The following is a 25,147-nucleotide window of genomic DNA, read 5'->3' as shown; positions in this document are numbered from 1 at the left end:
TGGGAGGGAAATTGCTGAATCATATGGTAATTATGTGTTTACCTTCTTGAGGAACCACCAAACTACTTTCCATAGCAGCTGCACAATTTTACAGCAATATATGAAAGCTCTGATTTATTCACATCCTGGCCAGTGCTTATTATTTTTCATTGCAATGATAAAAATAATAATAGCACATACCAATATTCAAAATGTCCAGTACCAGTTTTCAATGAAAACTTACAAAGAAACAAGAACATACGATACACTCAGAGAGGAAAAAATGAAATTGGCAGTAAACATCCCTGAGGAAACCAAGGCACTGGATTTACTACACAAAGACTTTAATTGTCTTACATGTGCTCAGGGAGCTGAAGGAAACCATGAACAAGGAACGAAGGGCATTCAGAAGAATGATGTGTGAACAGTAGGGAATATCAATAAAGGGGCAGAAATTATAAAAGGAACCATATAGAAATTCTGGATCTGAAAATAAAGTAGATCAAATTAAAAATTCACTAGAGAAGTCCAGCAGCAGATTTGTTCAGATCCTTCTGAAAGTCAGCATACTTGACTATAGGGCAATTGAAATTACCCAGTCAGAGGAACAGAAAGAAAAAAGAATGAAGAAAAGTGAACACAGTCTAAAGAACTTACAAAACATTATCAAGGTACTAAAATGCACATTGTGGGCATCCCAAAAAACAGAGAGAGATAGGGAGCAGAAAATATTTGAAGAAATAATGGCCAAAAACTTCCCAGATGTGATGCAATACATGAATCTATACATCCAAGAAGTTCAGTGAACTCCAAGCAGGATAAACTGAGAGACATACAGCGGAACATGTTACAAACTATCAAAAGACAGAATCTTGAAAGCAGCATGAGAGAAACAAATTGTAACATACAAGAGATCTTCCAGAAGACTAACAGCCAATTTCTCATCAGAAACCATGGAAGCCAGAAGGCAGTGGGATAACATATTTAAACAATGTCAACTAAGAACTTTATATCTAGCAAAATTATCCTTCAAGAATGAAAGAGAAATTAACATTCTCAAATAAACAAAAAGTAAGTGAATTCATCACTAGTAGACCTATCCTACAAGGGAATGCTAAAGGAAATTCAGGGTGAAACAAAAGGTTATACCTCAAATGAGCATCTTCTCCAGAATTCCTGGTACCCAAGGACAAAGCACTAACTAGGCTTGACTCTGGAATGCTGGATCAGGGATGCCCACCTCAGGACCACTGTCAGGCTGGGCAAGAGAGGCATCAAATTGGACATGCCCAGCAACATTCCATTATCAAGTAGAAAATGGTTTATATGAGTTCTTCAAGAATACTAGTGTTCCTTTCATTAATATATTTTTCCACTTTGGTAAAAAGAATGTCTCAGTGCCCTCTTAGCAGAACCAAGTGAGAAAATGCATGAGGGATCTCACTCCATTCCATTATTATCATAAATCTATTCCATCAGAAGCCTAGAGATTCCTTCCTCTACATTAAATCAAGGAAGTTATGGATCTCAAATTCATTTAATGTGGCCACCAATTACTCCAGCTATTAATCAACCAACAAAGCAAACTGCAGGAGTCATAATCAACTGCTCATGCTAACAATGAATCCCAAATATTTGCTAAGTACATCTATATCAGTAAATTCATCTCAATCCAACACTGTTCTCCTCCTTTTATAATGTCAATAAAATCACTTGCAAACATTGTATTCAGTATTCTTCTGATAACAACTACAAAAAAAAATCTTTGTATATGCCTCTTTACCCAGTTCAGGCTTTGTATTCATCTCCCATGGTGTGCAGGTAATGGGTCTGAAGGCAGCAAAAGTTGGTGGAGTGGGCCGTGAGAATAGCATTCTCTTGCAAGCTAATTGCTTCAATGAGAATGTTACAAAGCCTTCAACAAGGGAGGCTGCCTTCAGGTGGGGGAAGAGCACTGGATTCTAACGGAGAGAGAGGTGCAGTGAAACTGGAATTTAGGGTTCTCATATTCATCAGAATCCTCTCAAAGATCCACATTCCAATTCTTAGCGCGCCACTCTTCCCCAGTCAATGTCCTAACTTTTGGTAAACTGCCTGGAGAGGCTGTGGTGTCAACTTGTGTTGTTCTTCAGCAACTTGAAAGATAAGATTTGGGTCAAACACAAACAGGTGGGATCCTTTACAGCTTGGGGTCCAGCCCACTTGCTTTTGACTATAAGTCAAAAGCTTGACCACTTTGACCTTAGGTCTCTGTGCACAGGAAATCCCTGCCTATCCTATAGAGCCCCTTTACCCATTAGCACTTGCAAGGCTCTGTCTCCCCAGGGTACCCTCAGGTTCCCTTTCAACAACCCCTGCTTTTGTTACTCTGAGTTTCTTGATCTGAGCTCTCCTTTCTGGGTCCTTCACCTCATTTATGTCCTCATTACTATTTTCTGTTTCTACTGTACCTGAGAGTCATCTGAGACAATGCTGAAGTTCCTTCACCCTTGAGGGGGATCCTCATGGGGCTTCTCTTAGAGGTGTGTAATGAGTTTCTCTCAGAAGCTCAGAGAAATTACATATTTAAAAAAAAAAACACACCTTTTTAATGTTGTCAATTGATGTTTTATTTGATTTGGTTTGTTTGATTTCAAAAGCCAGAATAAAGGCCTGACCCTTTTAGGAAGTGAGATAGTAAACAAATTAGAAATAGGGGAAGAATTATGCTTCCTTTTAAAAGGAATTACAGAGCCATTCAGAGAAAAGAGGAAGGAGACAGGTTCCAAAGTTGTCCAGTGTTTCAGTAAAACAGCAGTGATGGCTTAGATGGGAGAAGCTAAGCACCATGTGGACATTCATGGCTTAGAGATGTAGAACAAGTTGTTCACACCTGCATCACAAATAACAGCAAAACTAAGCTGGAAGATGTGATGTGATGTTCTTAAAAAGTATAGAGCAGACTCAAGGTTAAGAGAAGAAGCAAATTTAGAGAAATAGAGTGCAGTCACTCTTGCTCCTTGTAGCCTAACTTCGATGGGTTTGTTTTCCTTATGAGTAGAAAGTTAAACCATGCTGTTATCTAAAGAAGCTTTTTGTCAGTGAGGTATTGAGTGCTCATTTTTCTTGGGCCACCCCAAGCAGCCACTCAGGGAGTGGCACCCTCCTAGTTCCCCAGAGGGATTAGCCAGCTCAGCAGCTGTCATGCCTGCAAACCTCACACCTTTTGCTAATAATGGCTCACTTCTGAGCACCCACCATCTGCCACACCAGGCCAGCCTCAGGGCTTGAGGCACCCTGACGCTGCTGAGGTTGAGCAGGCCGCGCTCTGCCTTCTTGTTTCAGCTCATACTGTAAACGTGTTCTTTCCGTGGTCCATTCAGTGCCACATTTCTTGTTGTTGTTACTGCATTTTTGTGCCTTTTCTTGGTGTTTTCATTGTTTAAAAAAATCTCCAAGTATACTGCTGAAGTCTATGTTAGTGTTGCTATGTGCAAGAAGGTGGTTCCTTAGGGAGAAAATGTATGTGCTAGATGGGCTTCATTCCAGATGTGTTAGAGCACTGCTGGCTGTGAGTTCAACGTTAATGAATTAGCAGTGTATATTACATAGGGTGTCTTTAAACAAAAACACCCATAAAACAAAGTTTTGTATTGATTGGTTGCTGAAAATGGTGTGACCAAGGCTTGCAGGAACCCTAATGCTGTATTTCCTGAGGAGCAGTGGTTCCTATTCACTAACTCAGTATTGACAGCAGCTTTATAGCACATAAGTACCGTGAATTACAAGAATCAATTGTTTCTGTCTCCATTTCACTCCACAGAGAAGCAAAATGATGCCTTACCCCTTTGGCAGGAGAGAAAACAGCAAGCCAGCGTCCAACTGCAGGGCAAGCTGGAGTTAACAGAAGCACAGAGACTCAGACTGGTTTCACCTCATTTTCTTTAATGTTTCTAGTCTTTCCTCCAGTGATTTCCTTCTGCATAGGCCTTCCAAAGTTCAGTCTCATGAGCAGTTTTAACCAGATTCATGTGCCTTAACAGAAAAATAGCAAAACAGTTGGAATTGCTGGCCTCCTAGTGGTATTCTTAAGGTTTTCTTAGAAGAGGGATACAAATATTTTTAGGAGAAAAAAGTCACCATTTAAAAATTGGTTTAGAGACTCTTAATCATAGGAAACAAACTGAGGGTTGCTGGAGGGGAGGTGGGTGGGGGATGGGGTCACTGGGTGAAGGACATGAAGGAAGGCACGTGATGGAATGAGCACTGGATGTTACATGCAACTGATGAATCACCGAACTCTACCCCTGAAACTAATAATACACTATATGTTAATTAATTTAATTTAAATAAAAAATTAAAAAATTAAAATTGGTTTATACTTGGGGTGCCTGGGTGGCTCAGTCAGTTAAGTGTCTACCTTTGGCTTGGGTCATGATCTCGGGGTCCTGGGCTCAAACCCCGCATCAGGCTCCCTGCTCAGCAGGGAGTCTGCTCCTCCTTCTGCCCACCGCCCCCCCAACCCTGCTCATGCTTTCTCTCTCAAATAAATAAATAAAATCTTAAAAATTGGTTTATATTCAATATATGCCTGATTCCTAAAATAAAAAACACACATTTGTCATATAGTGTAGAGAAGGTAAAAAGAATTAATATTTAATTCTCAAAATTCAATCTCAGAGATACTGTCTCATTTTACAGATGAGGAAAGCACACCTCCGGTCCAGACGGTACCTAAATCCGCACCAGCAACAGCATGCACAGACAGGCCATCTGCCTCCATGCTCATGGTCTTCCCGTTTTTCCACACAAATCACCCTTCATCGCTGGCCTTCAGCACCACGGCAGACTGTAGATAGGACTCCTGCCGGACAATGAAAACAGGAGGGAACTGAAGGAGCAGTTAACCACCCAAAACCCCAGTGTAGACAAGTTCACACTAAACTCTTCTCAATCTTGGGCGCCTGGGTGGCTCAGATGGTTAAGCGTCTGCCTTCAGCTCAGGTCATGATCCCAGGGTCCTGGGATCGAGTCCCGCATCGGGCTCCCTGCTCAGCGGGAAGCCTGCTTCTCCCTCTGCCTCTCTCTCTCTCTCTGTCTCTCATGAATAAATAAATTTAAAAAATCTTTTAAAAAATAAATAAATAAATAAACTCTTCTCAATCTCATTTTTTGTCATCTTCTTCCTCCATATCTAATTTTTCCTCATTTTCTGGGTTTTGTACAAGTTCACAGCCACCACTAAATGACATTGGGACTTTGTCACCAAACCCTTGCTCCTTATTCTTCCTCCTCCAAGATTCTCTCTTCTCTTCCTGCCTACATCATGATGCAGGCTTTCAAAATTACCCACTGTGATCTCAATAGCTTTAACTTCCTGGACACTCCACCTCCCTGTTCTGCCTTTTTCACCACTTACCTTTTCCTTCTATAAAGTGCTGGCTCTAAGCAGTTGAAATGGGGGTGATTTCTGTCCATTTATATATGACACACTTTGAGTTTGTTTTAAAAAAACACAAGAAAACTGATTTCTGAATTATTTAGGGGGAAGTTTATGATTTCATTTAAAAATAAAATACAGGTGAGTTTCACTTTGAGAATTCAGACTCTGAACCTCAGCTCAGTGTGTGGTGTCCACATGACACATTCCCAGATGCATCCACGTCCACCTCTGCTCTGCAGCACACACATCAGATGGAGAGGACAATGACCTTCAGGAACCTTGGAAATTAGTCATTTACAAAAATGCAAAGTATACATTTTGTATAGAAAACTGTATAATACCTAATTCAGAATTTGTCCTTTATTATAATTGCCATGTTTTAATAAATTTTACTCCTTTTCCTATAAAAGCAAAATGCTCGCCATACTTCAGGCACCAAGCTTAAAACTTAGCCTTTTTTAAAAAAAATTTTTATTTATTTGACAGAGCGAGAGCACAAACACGTGAAGTGGCAGAGGGAGAGGGAGAAGCAGACTCCCCACTGAGCAGGGAGCCCGATGTGGGGCTCGATCCCAGGACCCCGGGACCATGACCTGAGCTGAAGGCAGATGTTTAACTGACTGAGCCACCCAGGTGGCCCAAAACTTAGCCTTTAAGATAAAAACAATTTCCCCATATCTGTCTCCAACATTACACATTTCACACACAAGCTTCTTTGCACAATTTGTTTATTTACTCAGAGAGCATGAGCAAAGGGAGAGGGACGAGCAGACACTGCACCAAGTGTGGAGCCTGACATGGGGCTGGATCTCAGGACCCTGGACTCATGACCTGAGCCGAAATCAAGAGTCGAGTGCTGAACTGACTGAGCCACCCAGGAGCCCCGACAAGGCAATGTAATTGTATGTGGAAATCTGTTCATTTCTTTTTTATTTCCGTGACTTTATCCTAGTCTTCTCTTTGGGCTTTACTGTCCTTTATCTGACTCCAAATTACAAAATGATAAGTGAAAATCTATTCTGGCCTTGTCCTGGTACATGGCTAATGGTCAAAATAACAAATATGAACAGATACTGTCCACCCCTTGCAAGGGTTAGGTTTGTAGCACGATTCTTAGCCACTCGGGAACACAGGTGCACACCCGCTGGCAGCTCCTACTGGGTGAAGAGCAGGCCATCCCTCGAGGGTGTAGCTGGGAGCAGCAGACGGCAGTTGAGAATCATTGCCAGCCCTGTTTGATGTCATATGATAAGGTCGCTGAAAGGACAAACTGTACCAGTTTGTCCACATCCACCTCTAGGATTGCTTTTGCTGTCTGTAACCCTCACTTCCCTGGCAGGTGGACTCTACTCCAGGCCTTGCACTGAGTTTTCACTGGGCCAGGGAGGTTGGACGGAGATCGGGGTGGGGGGGTGCCCCCCATGGCCTAGGCTTCACTGCAGACAAAAGTGTATCTCTGTGAAAGCCATCATTCCAATGCTAAAAGCCACTTACAGGTGAGCCACTAAAAGCCATCCTTGATGTACATTAACCAGAAATAAGGAAAAAAATGCAATCCATGCCACGTGCAACCAAGCAAGTATGTAAGGCCGAGAAGCCACTGCATCAGGAAAACCTCACCTCATGAACAAAAGAGAAAATCTGGGTCATCAAGAAAAATTGCTGAAAATCTATGAAAAGCCAAATTTTCCAGTTTTTTCTAAGAGACCTATTCCAAATGTAGATTGGAACATCTCAAAAGTAATGGTTTGTGTCAAAAGACATGCATTTTGGGGCACCTGGCTGGCTCAGTAGAGCATGCAACTCTTATGATCTCAGGGTTGTGAGTTCAAGCCCCATGCTGGACATGGAGCCTACTTAAAAAACAGAAAAGACATGCATTTTCTTGTTTGAGATAACAAACAATAAAATGACACATGCCCAAGTATGACCGATTCAGCCATACAGACATTCCTATTACAAGGTTTTCATCGGTGAAGACTGGTCACAGGTCCCACGATCACTAGGTATGCAGGGCTAAATCTAAGCAGCAGTTGTTGTGGAACGTCCATCAGAAAGGAGGTGGGCAGCCGTGTGTAGGAAGCACTAGAGGCCCACGTCTGATCACCGGAGGGAAAGGTCAGTAAATGCCTTCCCTGTGCATGGAGCCGACCCAATGCCAAGTGAGTCCAGGACTGATGGGACAAAATGGCCTGCGGCCCCCAGGGAACAGAAGTCATGTTGCACTGACTGCATTACTGGAAGACAGCCAGCATGACGTCCTTGTGGATACAATGAGTCTGCTGATACCCTCCCCCAGCATTCAGACACAAAACTTACAGACTCATTCATCCCCGCCTAATGATTTTAGTGAACAAGTTTTCATTCAGAAATCCCAGAACTCAATCCTCACATAATTCTCCTATTCTAAGAATATTCTAAGCAACTTTCTAAATTTGGGGACTACTAAAGAACACTATCCAAAATCTCCGCATACTTCTTTGCCAACATATATCATCCTCTAGTGTTGGGAGGGTTATGTAAGCTCCTGTTTTCACTTCCAACCCATCTTGAAGGAAGGACAGATGGAGCAGCGTGCTTCCTGCTTAGAGCTGCAACTGAACTGTGGTTCTGCATCTCCTCACCTGACCAGACAGGGGCCAGGGGCGGGGCAGACCTCAGACTAGATGCTGCACGCACAGCAACAGGCAGGTGTGGACAACATGCAGATCACGGGCACGACCCAAAGGAGACACATTCCAAGAAAACATCAGCCCATAAGTAATAGTGTGTAACACAAATGTCTGGTTTCCACCTGCCTCTGGCACGCTTCCCCAGACACCAGATATCAAAATCGCAAACCCTCAACTGCATGATATATTTCCAGAGGTTTCAGACCAAACTTCTTACCTTTTCATTTAAATTGACAACTTAGGGGGCGCCTGGGTGGCTCAGTCACTTAAGCGTCTGACGCTTGGTTTCAGCTCAGGACGTGATCTCAGGATCGTGAGATCCAGCCGGGCTGCAGGCTCCATGCTCAGCATGGAGTCTGCGGGAGATGCTCTCTCTCCCTCTGCCCCTCCCCCCACTTGCATGCTCTCTAAAACAAATATTTAAAAAAATTAAAAAATAAATTTAAGACTTAGGAAGTTCACAATATCATAATACAAAGTTTTAGTCTTGTGACACTTTACCATCTTCAGAACTATCCTTTTGAAGTATTTAAAGTTATATATTTGGGGGCACCTGGGTGGCTCAGTCAGTTAAGCGTCTGCCTCTGGCTCAGGTCATGGTCCCAGGGTTCTGGGATCAAGCTCTGCATCAGGCTCCCTGCTCCGCAAGAAGCCTGCTTCTCCCTCTCCCACTCCCCCTGCTTGTGTTCTCTCTCTCGCTGTCTCTCTCTCTGTCAAATAAATAAATAAAATCTTAAAAAAAAATAAAGTTATATATTCGACCCCACAATAGTGGGGTTGGCTCACTGTAATGCCAATGGAGAACATTACACATTTGTGGTAAGAAATACGTTCACATACTCCACTCTCCAGAACCCGCACAGTGTTAGCTGTTGCCCCCCACAGATGTCCGGAGCCACAGAAACAATTTGCTCAGGGTTAGCTGCTTTGCCAGCCAATTTCTGACAACACAAAACAGGAGTCCTTTAAGAGGAAAACATAATTTCAAAGCATGGAATTTCTTTTGAGGTTTTGACAGTTTTTCTATGAGCCCAAAATCAGGAAAAAATGTTTATTCCAGGTTACCTAATATACCACCATATTTCTTGATACTCCTGATAATTTTTTAAAAAATTCATCTGTTCATTTACACAGGAGTATTTTGCTCACTTCTTATCAGAAAACCAAGAGAAGCAGAAACTTTTCTGATCACACACACATTTTTGGAGGACGCACTTGGAATTCCCCACTATCCGCCAGCTGTAATTCCATGTTGTTTTTATGAAACTATCCATTTTCTCTTACAGAATTCAGCCCTGGCTGGATATTAGCTCTTACTAATACTAGTTTTAGATTTGACTCTTAGTTTTTTTATTATTATTTTATTTTTTTAGAGAAAGAGACTGTGCAAGTGGTGGGGGCAGGCAGAGAAAGAGGGAGAGAGAATCCCAAGCAGACTCCACACCCAGCACAGAGCCCTACACGGGGCTGGACCCCAGGACCCGGGCCTCTTCAGGGCAGATGCCCACGTGCCATTTGTGACTCCAGCAGACTGGCAAGCTGCCTCCCATAAGGACGCCCCACATGCATCCCACTCACCACCTCAGTGTGGGAGAATACATCACCAACAAAGGTGATTTCATACATTTTTTACTTAAAATCAATTAATATATAGTGTATTATTATTTTCAGAGGTAGAGTTCAGTGATTCATCACTTACATACAACACCCAGTGCTCGTTACATCATGTGCCCTCCTTACTGCCCATCCCCCAGTAACCCCATCTCCCCAACCTACTCCCCTCCAGCAAACCTCAGCTTGTTTCCTAGAGGTAAGAGGTTTGTCTTATGGTTTGTCTCCCTCTCTGATCTTGTCTTATTTTATTTTTCCCTCCCTTCCCCTATGTTCATCTGTTTTAATTCTTAAATTCCACATATGAGTGAGATCATATATTTGTCTTTCTCTGACTTGCACACATTTTCATTGTTACCTGTCCAACAGGAAAAAAATCATTCCATTTCCTTTTCTTTAACTATGTCACCTCCTGAAGCATTTGCTAGTTAGACCAGGCCCACCACTGGCACCCGAGAGGCCCTTGAGCTGCCTGTCCTAAGCAGTCATCACCCGGGGCTGCCAAGGGGGCTTGTTCCAGCCAGCACGGGCAGGTCCAAGGGTTGGGCCACCCCCACAGGCTCCAGGGAGCCTCTGACCAGGACAAGGGCATGGGGAGGCAGAAAGTCGGTCCACGAAGACAGTGACCACTTTGGAACTGGGGGAAGGGTCAGGTTGGTGCAGGGAAGGACACATCCACCTGTGGTTTCCATGGTGACCACAGAGTGCAAACATGGACTCCTCAACTTCAGCATCCCTGCAACCACACTAAGGATGGGATTGTCGTGTCCTGGATGATAATCATACGAAGTGATAACATGGTGGATTTTTTTGAATGGCATGTTCTGCTAGGAGGAAAACATTTTAAATATTTGAGTTTTAGTTAAATGAATATGTATTTAATTTAAAAACAACAATGCCCAAGACCGTCCCTCACACAGAACTCTTTTACATGATAAAAACAATACTTGATTGAAAAATTCAGACAATCTATGAGGCCGTACAGTAGAACTCTGACTCCTCTCTTCCCCACCCCCTCCAGAATCTCATCCTGCAGAAACATCCCCTCAGGGCTTCCCACATCTCCTTCCAGACCTTCATGTCTCCAAGTGAAACAGCTCGCACTCCGTGAGCTTATCTGAGCCAGCCCCTCCCCTTTGGCTGCCTGTCACCCCGCCCCCCCTCACAGATGAGCAGTCTGTCACCCAGTTGTCACTGGTCAGTAGGAGCTGACCAACTCTCCACCAGAGGCCAACATATCTCACTCTGCAGCTGAAGGAAACATAAAAGCCACGTGTTTGCATTACAGGAAATCTAGGTTTCTCATTCCCAGATCCTAGGGTATACAACAGCAAAATGGATTTCAAATAAATAATAAAAGAGAAGTAAAAAGAAACTATCTCCCATCCTAAGGGGATTATGTAAAAAAATAGTCTTTAAAATGTGGACTTTCAGAACTTTGGCCAGAGCAAAAGCCGCACAGATCTTGTTGGTTTCCATAGTTACCAAGCTCCAAGGTGCCACGGCAAGAGAGGAGCTGCCTGACTCAGTGGGTCCCACCTCTGGCCACAGGGCCCTGGGTGGTCCCCTCGTGGTCCTCACCCCCCAGTCTGGCCCTGGCTGCCCTTCCCACCCAGCACCTGCCACTCTGACGGGTGCAGCTGCATAGTGCCGAGCTCTGGGCCCATCCTTCCCCCTGCCAGACAGCCTTCCCACACTCTGCACAGACTTCGGGGCTCAGGACTCAGGGCTGGCAGCCTTGTCAGAGGGGGCTGGGCTGACCCTTCCTGCATTTCTGTGGCCCTCGTGTGCACAGGGTCATGACTGACCCCTGGACTGCGCTTCTGGGGGCAGGAGCACACCTTCGTCTTGCAGCCAGGCCTTCTTGTCCAGCCCCACAGGGGAGCGCCCACCATTGCCCAGTGTTTGGTGCTCACACTTCTCCACCTTCTCCAGGTTCCAAGTAGTAGAGGATCATCATAGAAAACAGAAACACAAAGAAGGGGCGCCTGGGTGTCTCAGTCGGTGAAGTGTCTGCCTTCGGCTCATGTCGTGATCCCGGGGTCCTGGGACCGAGCTCCACATCGGGCTCCCTGCTCAGTGAGGAACCTGCTTCTCCCTCTGCCTCTGCGCCTCCCCCTGCTCGTGTGCTCTCTCTCTCTGACAAATAAATAAATAAAATATTTTTTAAAAAAAGAAAAAAATGAACTAAGCCTTCCTCCTAACGCTGCCGAATCTGGTTTGTACGCAGTTTGTGTGCTAGTGTTCTGCACACAACCAGAGCCTTCTCTTACTCTTATCTCCCTGCATGAGCACAGGGTTGGGTGCTGCCTACACCTTCATGCACCAACCCTTAGGGTTCCAGCTCAGAGCCTTACGCAGCCTCACTGCTCCCAAGTCGTGCTCATAACCTTCATCCCAGGTCCCTGTCTCTGCCAGCCATTCTCTGAACTTCGGCTAATTCTTGGTCACTGCAGACATTTGTGCATTCATTAAGCTGACCCACAAGCCTGCTCCCCTGCTGTCCTGGCATAAAGGGCACAAGAACCCTTCTGCTTTTTGTCTCATGGGCCCTCACCATGTTTGCTGCATTTTACAATCCAGTTCTACAATCAAAGTGATTCAGACGCACCCACACTACAGAAGGCACGAACTCGACAGCCTTGGCCACTTAGGGGCCAGCGGCTCAGTGTCCTTCAGAGCTGACGGAGGCCCTGCGTCAAGGACAAGCTGAACGAGAGGAACTGAGCAGACTCACATTCACAAGCCTGCAGAGCTCAACGTTTGGGAACATGAAGGACTGCAAACAAACATGGCCTTTTCCAAGTCACGGAGGACAGCTGGCTAGGAGGTGACCTGCAGCTGGGCCTCTAAAGTGTCCAGGTACAAGAACGAAGCTCACACGTGACTGTCAGGTACTGCGGTGATTTGGGATGGGACCAGGGAGGGGAAGGACGTGGCCGGCTGGACTAGGGTAACCCAATAATCAATCACAGAGTCCTCTGAAACCACAGCTCCGGGGGCGCCTGGGGGTCTCAGTCAGGTAAGGGTCCAAATCTTGACTTCGGCTCAGGTCACAATCTCAGAGTTGTGAGATGGAGCTCCACACTGGGCATGGAGTCGGCTTGAGATTCTCTGCCCATCTCTCTCCCTCACTCATACAACAATCAGGCATAAAGCAGAAACATCCTGAGCACACATGCCCATGGTTCTCTGCGAGCAAACAGACTCACCCCAGTGCCTCAGGTCAGCGCCCTCCGTCCTCCGGGACATCCCCTTCAGTGTAGTCCACTGTCCAGTAACTTTCTGTACTAAGTCCCACACTTTAAATGCTTCACTGAAGATTTAAATCATTTTAAAAGTATCCCTTATTAGAAGCATCATCCTGGGTAAAGGCCAAATATAAAATATCACTCCCTCAACCACTGCAATGAACCGGCCGCCAAATCAGGATGCCCCAGAGAGGGTTCCTGACAACTGCAACTCCAGTTTGAGGCTTGCTTTCTGCTGTGCTGCTCAGGAGCAGGTACATCACGGACGTGGTACCCGTGGTGCCCGGGCTCACGGCGTCCAATGGCTGCCCAGACAGCGCAAATGTAGGCAAACGGGGGCACCAGGCGGTCAGTCCTCCCACGGCCTGGGGCCCTCCGCACTCCCTGTGCACACTCACACCCTCTGCATTCTGTCGGGGATCCAGCCAGCTCTACCTGCCAATACATCCAGAATCCAGCTGCTTACCACCTACACATCCTGGCCAAGCTCCCGCAGGTCATCCGGCTTCTGAACTTCTGACCGATTCTCCACAGAGCAACCACACTGCCATGCTATCCTACCACCAAAGAGCCACCGGTCCCGCCGCTCGGGTCAGCGTCCTGGCCATGCCAACAAGACCCTGCCCCCACCACCTCTGCCTCACTGCACCACAGCCACAGCACTGCGGTGATTCCACCTCAGGGCCTTTGTGGTCACGACTCCCCTACCTGGGACACCCCCCACACAGGCCTTCGCCACAAGTGGCCCCAGAGCCCACCCCCATCCCGTGCCCACCACGACCATCTGAAATGGCAGCCGGCCCTCAATCTCATCTTGCTCTTCTCCAGGGCATGGTCCCTATGGCTCAGCTCCACCAAGTCTGCTTCTTCTATGGAGCGAGCACCCCGAGGGCAGGCGAGCACTCAGGTGGGAGTTGCGCCCAAGCTCACCACTAGAGGGCGGGGGACCCCCTCTCCCATGGGGACCCCTGTGCTGCAGCCCCACAGGGGCGGGCACCCCCTGCCAGCTACCTGCCTGGACAGCCACTGCTCTTCGGGACTGCTCTCCCTCTTGGGACGAACACGCCGCCCGCGTCTGCCGCACAAAAGAGGAAGAAAAAAAACCCCACCGGGCTGTCAGGGAGCTGGGTGGCCACCGGAGGGCTGGGGAGGGGCACACACACACACAACCCAGAAGTGGAGGTCCCAGTGTCAGCGCAACACGGGCTGGCCAGACGCAGCAGGAAACAGCTTGAGGACAATGATTTCCCCTGAGCCCCCAGCCCCTGCCCAGGGCTTGCCCTCCTGCAACCCCAGCATGACCCACCTGGCTTCACCCCAGCCTCTTGGCCTGGCGCCCTGGGTCCGGGACCCCTGAAGCTGGGTGTTTATGGGTATTTTTGGAGGAGCAGGCCCAGACTCCCAAGGCATTCCCAAGGGGCCTTGACCAAAGACGGGCTCGGAACTCTGCTGCTATACCCAGCCTGGCTCTGGCAGACGCCGTGGTCGGGGACCCTGGGGTGGGGCTCCTGCCCCCACATCCCCAGGTCAGGAGAGGGGGCTCAACTCTCTCCCCAAAGTTCAAACAATCCCTTTCCTCCTCATCTACACTATGAACCCCGCCTGACCCCAGCCCAGAGCCTCAGCTTCTGGGCGGGTCTGGTCACCGGCCAGAGCGAAGCCTGGAGCCTGCAGCCCCACCCCCACCCTCCAGGCCTCGGGGAGTTTCCGCATCCTGGCAGGCGGCCCACCCCAACTCCACGGGGACGGCAGCCCCTACGCTCGGGACCCTGCGCACCGCACCCTGTGTGGCTCTTCGCCTGTTCATCTGCGTCTGTCATGCTCTTCGTTACGTAATAAGCCGCTAAACGTAGCGCAGGAGCAGCTCTAGCAAAGGATGGAATATGCCAGGAGCAGGCTGTGGGAACCCCGAGTCTCAGCTGGTTGGTCACCCGTAGGCGTGACAAGCCCGCACCCCCCACGTGCGACTGGGGGTCAGTCTGCGGGTCTGCACTAGTTCTAGCAGTCAAGGTCAGATCTGAAGCCAGACTCCCAGATGGCTCAGACAGTTGCAGGGTTGGTTGGTGGGGGAAAATCCCAAACAGTTGTTGTCAGAAGAGCTGTGAGTAGAGGCAAAGGTGGCTTTCTCTTTAAGTACTGGACGCCACAACTCTGCCCTCAGTCACTGCTGCCCCAAGGTCCACACTGAGCTGGTCTGGTCTCTCCTTCTCCCTCAGCTCCGGCTGGGAGGCCAGAGCCTTACCACCCAGCTACATGCCCCCATCCGAGTCCCCCGTCAGGTCAGATGCTTGCATCCACCCAACACCACCTGCTGCACCCACGGCCCAAGCGGACCGCATCACCTGCACTGCCCAGCAGGCTGCTGACCCTGCTTCCAGCCTAAGCCCCTCCGACTCGGAACACAGAGCCTCAGCTACCACTCGCAGGGACCCCTGAGCCTCCCGTGCCTCCCCTGGTCCTGGGAGGACAGATGCCTGGTGGGGTCCCTCCTTGGCCTCCCCCATCTCAGCAAAGGGCCCCTCTGCCCTCCAGGCTCAGGAAACCTGTTCTGTCATCTTTTCCCTCGTGCTCAGCACCCTGCCCAGCCACAAGTCCTGCTTCAAAGAACATCCTTAATCTGCCAGCAGCAAAATTGAGGACACGAGAAACCCCAGAACTGTGCTGTCCAACGAGGCAGCTTACCTGTGGTGTTCAAGTTTCAATTACTTAAATAGGATAAAACTGAAAATTCAGTTCTTCAGGCACACTGGCCACATTCCAAGTGCTCAGGACGGCTAGAGGCTGCCTGGCTGGACAGCACAGACCAGAACGTTCCCGTCATGCTAGAAAGTCCAGATCGGAGGGGTTGTTCCAGAAGCCACGTCTCTAGCCTTTTCAAAGTCAATTTCAATTTAAAAAATAGGGAACTTAGAAATTAAGAAACTTAAGAAGCATCAACCAACTGCAATATCTGAACCTTTTTTGGATCCCATTCTCATACATGAACTCTTTAAAAAGCCTCATGGGAGGGACACCTTCGGCTCAGGTCATGATCCTGGGGTCCTGGGATCAAGCCCCGCATCGGGCTCCCCGCTTACCAGGGAGCCTGCTTCTCCCTCTCTCTCTCTGCCTCTCCCCCTGCTTGTGTTCTCTGTCTGTCAAATAAATAAATAAAATCTTAAAAAAAAAAAAAGGCTCATGGGAGATAACCACATGTGGAGATTTTCCATTAATTTGCTTGACTGAGGTAATCATTTCACTATGTATAGGTAATAAAATTGTCACATTGTACAGCTTAAATACATACAATTTTTACTTAAAACATATAAATAAAAAAGTTTAAAACATAAGGGACACTCAGGGAAACATGAGCACTGTCTGTACAAACAGGCATGTGTACATCCAGATTTTAGCTGTGATGATGTGTTTAAACTTGTCTTTTACAGACACACTGAATCACAGGTGAAATGTTAGGACGTCTGGGATTTGCTCTGAAACAGCTCAGGGCGAGGGACACGGGAGTGGGGGGGTGGTGGATACGAGGGGCCAGGCGTTGGTCACTGTTAAAGCTGGCTGATGGGAAGATGCAGATGCCCTGAACTATTCTCTCTACTTATGCAAATGTTAGACGGTAAATAGCAATAAAAGGTAAAGTACACATGAAGGTAAAGAAACACACAGCGCATTCACGGACACTTCCTGTCATCCCCACGCCGCCCCACCGCCCCCGGCTCTGCCCTGGGTTCCTGGAACGACCTCATACCCCATTCTGCTGTACCCACTCCTGCACCCCTGGGTCCACCCCATTTAGAAAGATAGTTCAAGATAAAAATGTGCATGGACACAACGCTCTCCTTTTGAGAGCTCTACAAAGGCCTGCCTTCTGTCAGAACCTACGCAAGGTTCCTCCACGAACCAGCTCATGTTTCTAGACATGGCCTTGGTGGGCGGGGGGGGGGGGGGTGCCTCTCTCCCTGGGGAAGGGTCCAGGTGGTAAGCTGAAAGTACTTCAGACTTCAGTACTTTGAGGGAAGGAAAAGGCCAGTTCCTCCTGGCAGTTAACATCCCTAGATGCTGGGTAGAAAAGGAGAAATTTCAGGGAGTGCTTCCTGCTAGGCTTATCTGGTCTGGTGTTACCTACACCTGCTGTAGGCAAGCCCTGAGCCTCAAGCCTGGAAGGGACCCCAGAAACCTCAGGGTGTGCAAAAGCTATGAATCTCAAACCAAAAAAAAAGAAAAAAAGAAAACAAAAGCTGCACTTGGGGAAGCTTGAGGAAAATGACTCAAAGTGTCCCCACAAACTTTTACACAGCTGGAAAGGGCCCTGAAGGAGCAAGACAGAGGATCGTGGGCTCTTGAGGCCAACGTGGAGGCCCACAGACTTGAGGTGCGTCCCCACCCCTGGGGGCTGGCTCAGATCTGGCAGGAGTAGGAGGCCCTATCTTGTGAGTGTCAGGGGGCTGAGCAGGATGCTTCACTGTGAGAGCCACTGATCGGACGGGCTTTATGAGGATGGAGAGACAGGGACAAGAAAAGTAAAGGCAGATTCTCAGAAGGGTGGCAATTCCTGGGGCGTTTTAAAAAGGATGCAGTGGAGAGAAGTCGTTCCCACTTTTTCATTTAACTAGGGAATCAGTTCATGAGTGCCGGGGCTCAGGAAATTTTAATGAACTTCCCAAAGCAGCGGTGACCAGCAGCAGAGCCAGTGCCCCGTCAGCTCGGGGTGACCAGGCTCCCAAGGACTGGAGAGAGCTGCCGGGTGGGGCCCAAGTCCACTCTCGTTCCTGTTTACCCAACGCACTCACCTTGGTGTCCATGGGCTGGGATGTTGCCAAGTTAACATGGTTTCCCTTCCAAGGGAAACAGCTGATGAGTCCTGGCTGCCTCTCAGGTTCCTTGTTCCTAAGACAAGATACATAAATGCCAATCCCTCATCCCCTTAGAAAAATGCAAAATTAAAACATGCACAGACACCAATACTATAATTTTCCCAAACTAAAAAAAAATAAGGATTGAGTTCAGGAAGCTTGGGGTTATCTCATCTCACGCGTCCCTCCCCCTCCAGGTCAGTGCAACGGGTCCCCACCCCCAATTCACACCTGCACTTGGGCTGACCAGCAGTGAAGAGGAAGAACTGGACCCCAGGCAAGGAGGTTCCTACGGAGCGAGCGGCCGGCTTCTTCCTGTCAGTGTCAAAGTGCGGTCAACAGGGATGGACACACTCGCCCCAGCTCACACTCCCACACAGGACTCTTGGCCAGTTTACTTCATGTCTGTCAGGAAAGCAAAGATTGTTCAAAGACTTGACGCCAGCAGCTCGCCTTTCCCCTTTACGCCTCCGAAGGTCTAGGGTCGAGTGTGGACGCGCGCTGGGGGTCCAGGACCGCTGCCAGGGCACCAGACGCACCTGTGATCTGACCAGGCTCAGGGCTTAGTGCCCTGGGGCGAGCCCCTTACCCTTGCAAGGCTCCATCTCCCGCCAGTGTGGCGGGGACGACTCCAGGCCAGCCCTGGCCCCGCACAGCTGAGGCTGCTCCACCGCGGGACACTCCGCACCTTCTCGCAGGACTCGCGGCGTCCCCAGCACCAACAGCCCGGAGAGAGCTCACGCCGCGCCCCGGCCGGGGGCTCCTGGCACGGCCCCGCCCCGCCCGCTGCATCCACACACCTGCAGGCCAGCATCGCCCCCCCCCCCCACAGCCCCCCCCCCCCGCCGGGTCCCTCCGGCCACACCCTCGAGGACCCCGCCCCCGAGCCCTAGCCTCGCCGCCGACCCACACCCGGGCCTTCCCCGCCCAGTCCGCGACCCCGGAGCCGCTGTGCCCACCCGAAGCTCTCGCGGCTTGTCTGCGGCGGGTGCTGTGCCGAGCGGCCGGGGACCACCGGCTCTGAGCCAGTGCAGACCTCAGTCGGGATGCCTGCGGTCGGGAAGGAGTCTTCTCAGACCCCAGGGCAGTGAGGCAGCCGGAGGGGGCCCGCAGCCCAGATTTCCTGCGGGTGGGTTGCAGCGCCCGGCGCAGGCCTGTCTGGCGCTGAGGCTCTTGGTAGGAAAACAGCACTAAACGTTCTTCCGCGGGTTGTGAAGCAGAATGTGGAAGTAAGGCTGAGAGAAAAACACGAATTTCTTGCTTCAAAGAAAGCAAGCGAGGAAATCGTTTTCTCCTGCCTTTCGGAACCGTCAGCAAAGGGGGCGCGGGCTGGAACCCCGGCTAGAAAACCTGCGGGTGCGAAGCCCCTTGTTTGGGTCTCTGCCTGGATTCCTGAAGGCCTTTACAGGGCCGGTATCACAAGTAGTGCGGGGAAGGCGCCACACCACAGGCCAGGGCGGGCTCTTCTGACCTGGAGATCCTAAATCCAGACCACCCATTGTACCCTCCGGGTCTGAGCTGCCTGACCCCTGAACCCTCTGAAACGGTCCCGGTCTCCAGCTGAAACTGTGGGTTGTGTTGTGAGGGTGACCCTGGCGCGGATCTTTGCTCTGGGCGGAAGCTGGGTGAGATTGACATCCCGTGGGTGTAGAAATCAGTCCTCACAGACTCGAGTTTCACCTGAAGCCAGGGCAGGTCCACTGCCTGGGTCTGGGGCTGGTAAGGGTCCCCGCGTCCTTCCCTTTAGGCTGCGTCGGAAGGGAAGGGAAGGGTGGTGAGTCCACCCGCAATAAATGTGAAGGCAGGAGAGAGACTGGGGTTCTCTTACACATTTGCGAGGAAAATGGAAATGAAATCAGATTACAAGACCCTCAGCGCTTTATGGTTGTCCTTAATTCCTTGCACTTAGAAGTATTAATTCCTTGTTTTCCCGTAATAATTAGCAGTAAAACCCTTCTAGGGAAAGACCCTGGGAGGAAGGGAGTTTTTGCTTGTCAGCATGAGTCCGGGGGGTTTAGCTGAGCCGGGAGGCCTCTAGGACCACAGCTGAGAAACAGACTCACTCGATCCAGAACGGTCCATGAGAAACGCGCACGTGCGGTCTTACAGGGTGGGTGCCAGTTAACAGGCGGTGAACAGGGGGGAAGGAGTTTGTTGATGCAAAATGAACACACTTTTTAAAGATTTTAAAGAAACAGAAAACGTTTTATTGGAGCCCAAGTGAGGCCAGCGGCCAGGGACATACAATCTCCCCAAAGAAGGGAGTGCTGTGGGGAAGGAACTTTGGAGCTTTTTACGTAGAGTTCCAAATCATCGTGAGGAAGGACATTCCAGAAAGTTACAGACTTACGTGTTCAATATGTGCAGGGCCGTGTGGCTTTAATCTTATGGGAACCAGGGAGGTTTTTTCCTTTTATTTATGTCTGGAATGGACTTTTTGGGTCATTTTTTTAGTGATGTACAATGTGTGCTTGGAGCAAAAATACAGCCCATGACACACTGACCGTCACATACTGGAAAGCACCTCAGAGAAAACGTGAGGGCAACAACCCCTTTTGGTAATGAGGAAATTGCTAGAAAGCAGCCTGCCGACTGTGGGCCACACGCACACTGGATGTGAGGTTCCCCAGTTCTGGCTTCTGCCCAGGCCCGTCCCCTTGTTGGGAGCCCTTTCCCAATCCCAAGGGGGCTGGCCCAGTGACCAAGCTCACTCTCCCCTGGCTGTAGGAGGCAGGTGTGTGAGCTTCTCCTTGTGAGGGGCCCCTCTGCCCACAAATCAGGGGGTGCAGCAGAGAAGTGAGGACTGCAGGCTGACTTCTGCCTCAGTGTCCTCAATTATAAATTTGACAAAGGCACCTGCCTCCCAGGACTAAGTAAATCCGAAGTGCTTTGAGTAATGCCATAAGCCCCCAGGGAATGTTAGACTTTGTTACTATTCCTCTGGCCCAAGCTTTGCTCTCCCAGATGATAGGTGGGTTGTCTGACAGACTCATTACTAATCATTGAGGTATTAATGGCTAATGATGAGTTAGCCAACACCGCTTCCTGCCACATTTGGATTTCAGTCGGGGAATTCTCATTGTAAGGATGCTTTTAGATGGATCCTTAACAGGATTAAGTGAATTTGTTTTAAGATTCTCATCTCACCCAATAGGAGGAAAGGGGCAGGAGAGTGAAGGAAGTTCATTCTTGGCTCAGACATGCGGTTTCCCACACTATCTCCCATCTGCCAGGCATGTCTCCAAGTCACGGTGTCCAGAAGCAGGAAAGGGGACCCTCTCCTCTTGCACCCTCACTTTCCATTGGCCAAGTGCCCATTCCTAAACCCAGTGCTGGCAAGGACGGAGCTGCCTTGATGCCTTGGCTTTGAGGAGGGACACATGCTGCCCCAAGGAAGAAGGTAGGGGACCCCACCACCCTCACTCGTTGTAATGCCTCAGCCCCAAGGAACGCATCAGCAACAGCGGAGCTACAGTCCTGGCGGACAATCCCAGACCTGCCAGTAGCAGCTCAGAACCTCAGCAGCTTCATCCATAACATGGGGTTGTTGTGAGGAATACATGAGGCTGTCCATGGAATGCACAATCTACATTATCAAGCCTCAGTCAGTCGTGAATGTCAATTATTATGATTATTACCTCCTTTTTTCCCCCAAAGGTCTTCCTCTAGTTGAACTACTTAGTGTAAATATTTAAGTGCTTAACCGGTAAATATTAATGTTTTTGGTATAGTGTGCTGTCTCAGACCCTAAGGATTTCAGATAAGGGATTGCAGACCTGTGTATATTTTTCAGAAGTGCTATAAATAAGATGAAATTTTATTTTTCTTTAATCTTTGTATGAGAGCTATTTGTACATTTCCCCCCGTTTTTCTTAAGATTTTTTTAAAAAGATTTTATTTATTCATGAGAGACAGGGAGAGAGAGAGGGAGAGAGAGAGAGATAGAGAAGCAGAGGGAGAAGCAGGCTCCCAAGGAGCAGGGAGCCTGATGCGGGACTCGATCCCAGGACCCTGGGATCATGACCTGAGCCAAAGGCAGACGCTTAACCATCTGAGCCACCCAGGCGCCCATTTCTTAAGATTTTTTATTGTGGTAAAATACACAACAGAGGAGTGGACTGTGTCTATGATGGTGATTTCTCTAAGCACCTCATGTAAGTGTAATCCTACAGGATTTGTGTTTTTGTGACTGGCTTATTTCACTTAACATGTCCATATCCTTGCCAATACTTGGATTTTTTGTAGTTTTTCAAAAAAATTTTTCAATCTTTATCATGAATATTTAGCAGAAAATATGGTTCCAAATGACCTGATATCACTTCTTCTAGGTACAGTTTTCATATTGTGTATGTCTGTGTGTTTAAACTCTTCCCCCAATGTGGGGCTCAAACTCACGACCCTGAGATCAAGAGTCACACGCTCTTCCAACTGAGCCAGCCAGGCTCCCCTCTTTGCTTTTTTCTAAATAGTAGCCACCCTAATGGGTGTGAGGTGGTATCTCACTGTGGCTTTGATTTGCATTTCCCTGATGATAAGTGATATTACGCATCTTTTCATGTGATTATTGGCCCTCTGTATATCAACTCTGGAGAGATTTCTATTCAAGTCCTTTGCCTGTTTTTTAATTGGGTTGTTCATTTGTTGTTGTTGATTTGTAGGCGTTCTTTGTATATTTTCAATATTGATTAGTTATCAGATATATGATTTTTGCCCATTCTGTGGGTTGCTTTTTTACTGTATGGAGAGTATATTTCTGCGACATTTATTTTTCATGAAATCTTTTTCCTTTTTTGTGCCTTTTGTGTCAGATCTGAGAAATAATTGCCAAATCCAACATCCTACACCTTTGACCTATATTTTCTTTTAAGAATTTTATAGTGGTTAGGGGCGCCTGGGTGGCTCAGTCATTAAGCGTCTGCCTTCAGCTCAGATCATGATCTCTGGGGTCCTGGGATTGAGTCCTGCATCAGGCTCCCTGTTCTGCGGGAAGCCTGTTTCTCCCTCTCCCACTCCCCTTACTTGTGTTCCCTCTCTCGCTGTGTCTCTCTGTCAAATAAATAAATAAAATCTTAAAAAAAATTTTATAGTGGTTAAGTCTTACATTTAGAGCTTTGATCCATTTTCAGTTACATTCTGTATATGGTGTGAGGTAAGGGTCCAATGTCAGTATATGGCGTGAGGTAAGAGCCCAGTGTCATTCTTTTGTGTGTGGACATCCCGTTTCCCTAGCACCATCTGTTGAGAAGATTCCTTTCCCTGTTGAATGATCTTGGCACCCTTGTCAAGAGTCATTTAACCACAAATGCAAGGGTTTATTTCTGGGCTCCTGATTCATTTCTGTTAGCCGGTCAGTCTGCTTCTCAGCCAGAACCACAGTGTTTGATTACTGTAGTTTTCTGGTCAGTTTTGAAATCGAGAAGTGTAACTCCTCCAGCGTTTTCCTTCTTTTTCAAAATTGTTTTGGCTTATTCAGGGTCCCTTGTGATTCCATATGAGTTTTACGAAGGACTTTCCTATTTCTGCAAAAATATCATTGGGATTTTGATGGGCATTGCATTGAATCTGTACATCACTTTGGGTAATACTGATATTTTAACAATATTAAGTCTTCCCATCCATGAGCACAGGATGTGTTTCCATTTATTTTTTAATTTCTTTGAGCAGTGTTTTGTAGTTTTCATTGTACAAATCTTCACCTCCTTGATTAAATTAATTCCTAAGTATTTTATTCTTTTTAATGCTACTGTAAGTGAAGTTATTGTGTAACTTCCTTTTCAGATCATTGTGTACAGAAATGCAACTGATTTTGTGTTGACTTTGAATTCTGCTACTTTGCAGAATTCATTAATCAGATCTAAACAGTTTTTTGTGGGGTCTTTAGGATTTTCTACATATAAAATCAAATCATCTGCAAACATATATTTTACTTGTTCATTTCCAATTTGAAGGCCTTTTCCTTTTCCTGCTTAATTGCTCTGGCTAGAACTTCCCATACTATGTTAAACAGAAGTGGTAAAAGCAGCCATCCTTGACTTGTTCCTGATCTTCCAGGAAGAGCTTTCTTTCATTGTCTGCTGTGTTTTTTCACATATCGCTTTTGTTATGTTAGGGTAGTTTCCTTCTATTCCTATTTTGTTGAGTGTTTTTTTCATGAAAGGGTGTTAAATTTTGTCAAATGCTTTCCCTGCATCAAGATGATTGTTTTTCCCATTTTGTTTGATGTGGCATATCACATTTATCAATTTTTGGGTGTTGAATCATCCTTGCATTCCAGAAAAAAATGACTCTTGGTCATGGTGTATAATCGCTTTAATATGCTTAATTGTTTGCTAATATTTTATTGAAGATTTCTAGATCAATCGATCATAAGAGATATTCGTCTGTAGTTTTGGTGACTTAGTCTTGGCAGGTTTAGTCTCTCTAGGAATTTGTCCAATTCATCTAGGTTATCCAATTGTTGGTGTACAAATGCTCACAGTACTCTTATAATCCATTTTATTTCTGTAGAACTGATAATTTCTCCATTTTCACTTCTGCTTTTAGTAATTTCAATGTTTTGTTCTTCATCTAAAGTTTTGTCAGTTTTGTTCATTTTGAAGAACATTTAGTTTATTGATATTCTGTACTGATTTCCTATTGTTGACTTCATCTGTCACGGTTCTAATCTTTATTTCCTTCCTTCTGCTAGTTTTGGGTTAGGGTTAGTTTTTCTACATTTCCTTAAACTATAAAGTTAGGTTATTGATTTGAGATCTTCTTGGTTTTTTAATGTAAGCATTTGTAACTATAAATGTCCCTTTAGCACTGCTTTTGCTGCATCCCGTAAGTTTTGATGTGCTGTTTTCATTTTCATTTATCTCTAAGTATTTTCTAATCTCCCTGTGATTTCTTTTTTGACCTATTCGTTATTTAAGAGTGTGTTGATTTAATTTCCACAGATTTGTGAATTTTCCAATTTTGTTATTGATTTTGAATTTCATACCACTGTGGTCCTAGAAGATTGTAGAACAGCTGTTTTTAAATTGAGACTTAATTTGTGGCATAACATGGAAAATGTCCCATGTGCACTTGAGAGCAATGTGTGTGCTCTTACTGGGTAGAGTGTCCCGAATGTGTTAGATTTAAAGTCCTCTCTTTCCCTACTTCTGTCTGGGTTTTGTATCCATTATTAGGAGAAGGAAATTAAAGTCTCCAAGTATTATTTTAAAACTATTTCTTCCTTCAGTTGTGTCAAATTTTGCTTCATATATTTCAATGGCCTGCCACTAGGCAAGTAAATGTAACTATGTATCTTGTTTTATGGAAATTTTTATTAATATACAGTGCCCTCCCCTATCTCTTGTAATTTTTTAAAATTTAAACTCA

The 25,147-nt window shown here is 47.1% G+C and overlaps 1 long non-coding RNA gene across 1 annotated transcript; it reads right to left on the bottom strand.

Annotated features, from left to right (window-relative positions):
- Positions 1-3,815: 3,815 nt before the first annotated feature.
- Positions 3,816-18,166, bottom strand: LOC113926167. The gene is made up of 4 exons (XR_003521209.1): positions 18,014-18,166; positions 17,720-17,816; positions 4,675-4,822; positions 3,816-3,993 (listed from the first exon to the last, which is right to left on the bottom strand). It is a non-coding gene; the product is annotated as an uncharacterized LOC113926167 (long non-coding RNA).
- Between the last annotated feature and the right edge of the window lie 6,981 nt (positions 18,167-25,147).

The sequence above is a fragment of the Zalophus californianus genome, chromosome 14 (genome assembly GCF_009762305.2).
Source record: "Zalophus californianus isolate mZalCal1 chromosome 14, mZalCal1.pri.v2, whole genome shotgun sequence".
NCBI lineage: Eukaryota > Metazoa > Chordata > Mammalia > Carnivora > Otariidae > Zalophus > Zalophus californianus.
Note: the sequence above shows the minus strand (reverse complement) of the source record. Positions and strands in the feature narration are given on the sequence as shown.